Source organism: Rhinopithecus bieti, unplaced genomic scaffold (assembly GCF_001698545.2).
Source record: "Rhinopithecus bieti isolate Rb0 unplaced genomic scaffold, ASM169854v2 scaffold_45112, whole genome shotgun sequence".
In the NCBI taxonomy this organism is placed as follows: Eukaryota; Metazoa; Chordata; class Mammalia; order Primates; family Cercopithecidae; genus Rhinopithecus; species Rhinopithecus bieti.
The window spans coordinates 48,256-51,519 of record NW_016817996.1 but is presented as its reverse complement, the minus strand read 5'-3'; the positions used below and the strand labels follow the sequence as shown (position 1 = coordinate 51,519).

Here is a 3,264-nt window from a genome sequence, read left to right as displayed (position 1 = left end):
TATATATATATATGTGTGTGTGTGTGTGTGTGTATAATTAATTAATTGGGACACTGACAGACCCAACCCCTCAAGGAAGAGCATTATCTCCATGGATGGGGTTATTTTAAAATCCTCCAAATAAATGAGGATCAACAAGCCCAGATAATGTGAAGGTGTAAGTGAATGAAATAGAGACAATAAAGAAAATATTTTAATATAAAATTAAGATGTTACTTTTAAATGGTTAGGAGCTTTGAAAATACATGTAAATAGCAGTTTGGTTTCTCATTGTAGATTTCTCTATAACCAGAGGAAATGTCCTCAGGATGCAGTGGAGTCATCCACAGATCAAGAGCATAAGAATGGCCAGAAAGCAGGGGTCAGCAAACTATGGCCCGTAGGCCAAATCCACTGCCTGTTTCTGTACAGCCCATGAGCTATGAATGGCTTTTATATTTTTTTCATGGTTGGGAAAAAAAAAAAGAAAAATAATATTTCATGACATATGAAAAGTATACAAAATTCCAATTTCAGTGTCTAGAAATCAGATTTCCTTGGCACACAGCCATGCCCATTTGTGTACATATTGTCCGTGGCTGCTTTTGTGCAACAACAACAGAATTGAGTACTTGCAAGAGGCCGTATGGCCCACAGAGTCGAAAATATTTACTATCTGGCCCTTGACAGAAAAAGTTTGCGGGCCAGTGCATCTGAGAAACAGATTGTGGGGAGGAAAGAGAGGGAAAGAGAAGAAGAAAGGACACTTGGAAATAAATAAACTGGTTACAGGCATATATGTTTTCCATTCCGGTGCCCTGTAGCTTCTCTGAAGCCACCGCAAGGCCACTGGCAATCACTCTTACTATAGAAGCACTAAGGTTTTGAGAAAAGATTATCCCGGAGCCTCAGATACAAAGACGAGGTAAGAAGGGATGCTAGAAATTGCAGGCATGTAAGTGAATGTGGAGAGGCAGAGAAATATACCGCAAAGTCAACCAGGAAGCCCCCTGAAGAGAAGACGACCCTAACTAGAATATTGTCATGAAGAGCATTGCCAGGCAGGTCCCTGGAGCTTGTCAGACAAGCGCTTTGCCTGGGTGCAGAGTGGAGGTGGGTGGCAGAGTTGAGGAGAGGGATGGGGAGAGGGGGTAAGGGGGTGATTCTAAAATAGTGCAGAAATATTTAACAAAAAGAAGTGTCCCTGAATGTATACATCCAAATAGATGTGGTTACCTGAAGCAATGCTTCTCAAACCTGTATTTGCAAACAATCCCCTGGGGGTCTTGTGAAAATGCAGATTGTGAATCAGCGGGTCTGGGGTGGAGCTCCAGCTCTCCAGTGATGCTGATGCTGCTGGTCCACAGACCCCATTTTGAGAAGCAAAGTTGTAGAGGCCACAGCCTTAGTTTGCCCTTATTCTCTAACATCATTTGAGCTCCTCTTAGAGAGTCAAGGTGAGAGCCAGGTTATTGGGCACGCTGGAAAGTTCTCTTTCATATGTTATGCAGGCCTCCTTATCCGTAATAGTAGTGTCGGGCTTGATGAATTTTACTTTGCTCTAAGAACATCAACACTGTTTCCTAAGAATAATTTTCTCTGGAAGAACAAAGATTTGCTGCCATGGAGAATCTTTCAACGGATATGCCACGGCCTCAGGATGTAATCATAAAAGTAGAGCTTTGTAAAAGTTTCATGCAGTGGTAATATCATTAAAAGAGTACATATTTTACATAAACAATAATTATTTGGATTTTTAAGTTTGCGAGCATTTGCAAAACCTAACCTTGCAGTCACGTTGCACATAGCATGTAGTCTTTTGGCATGCTCATAGAATTTTTCCTCTCATTTTGAATTTCAGCAGAGGACACTTATCTGAACCCGAAGTACTGAGAAATCTCACAAGAGTTTTCAAGAGCCACAGATTCAGTTGCAGGAGTAGGAGATTTAGCTTTACCAGAAAGCAATAAACCCATCTAATTTCCTAAATCTTCAGCCACAGAAAACAGGGAAAGATGGTTTGCTCATTTTAGCAGAGTTTTCAACCACACAACCCTAACTCTTTTAAAGTTTAATCACTGGTTTACCCCTGCCAAAATAAACATGGCCTCCTGCATCCTGTATATGCCAAGGAACGGTTTCCAGGTTGCTACATTTCAAACTGCACCTAGAATCTCCTCATTCCTACATAACACGTTCCAAGCTAATGAAGGTATTACGGGTTGTATGGAAAATTAAAATGGATAATAGTCAAGGGTTCAGCAAGCCTAAATTTTAAGAAAATCCCTCACTCCTTTCCAGATATTTGATTCTTTTTCCATAGGAATAACTTCTATCATCCTAATATACTCTCTGGGTACATCATTCTCACCAAGAGTCATTTAAAATAACTGGATCACAATATCTTTCAAATCTTGGGGGAAAAACCTCTGTTTTCCTTCATATTAATTTTGTAAAGCAAATTGCATCTCAGCAGAGTCACTGGATTAAAGGAAAGGATTGAAGAATATCAATTAAAGTACACTTTAAAAGGACTGAATTTGTGTTCTGGTGGAATTAAATTTCATGATTCGTTCAAGAAAACATTAATAAAAGTCAAATGGAAAGACACTCCAGCATGATTTTCATCACAATGTAAAGGTCTTTCCGTCAAAATATAAATGAACTATGTGAACTATGAATTCATAAACACTGATTTTGCTAAATGTGCCACAGAAAAACTTTTCCGTCCAATGCAACAGAATCAGCCAGCTACCGCCGAGCCATTTACACACACTTTGCCTTCTGGACTATACATTTGGTACTTGGGTGTATTTATTTATTTAGCTCCTTAAAAAGCCTTCTTTATCATTTGCATTATTTGATAGAAATAAAAGATCACAACCTAGGAATTGCCAGGCAAACAGCCTATACCTGTTTTATACAAGTTTTGCTACAATAAAAGCACAGGGAAACTTCTAGACACACACCCAGTTCCCCGGCTCCTGCACTCCACTTACCTAGAAAGAGGATCGTGCCCAGAACTAGGGTGCCACCGACAAACACGCACCAGGGCAATTCGAGTGCCGTCTGGTTGGCCTTTCTTTCCAGTCCTCCACGCTGCCTCCCTGTTTCTGCCTTTCCATCAGAAGGCCGTAGAGACACACGAGAGGAAAGTCACTTTTTCCGTGGTTTGTGGCTGGTCTCAAGAGCGAGGTGTGGACTCAGGCTCTCTTGCTCTTCTACTAATGGACAGCTAAAAAACTCCCGTCAAGGAAATCTCCCCTCGCCACCTTCTCAAATATT

At 40.7% G+C, this 3,264-nt stretch overlaps 1 protein-coding gene across 1 annotated transcript in view; it reads right to left on the bottom strand.

Moving 5' to 3' along the window:
* Positions 1-3,064, bottom strand: part of LOC108518259 (phosphate regulating endopeptidase X-linked) — a 156,629-nt gene extending 153,565 nt beyond the window's left edge. The window contains exon 1 of the mRNA XM_017856526.1: positions 2,979-3,064. The gene's annotated coding sequence lies outside the window, so the exon portion shown is untranslated. The remainder of the gene's footprint in view (positions 1-2,978) is intronic.
* Positions 3,065-3,264: the final 200 nt, after the last annotated feature.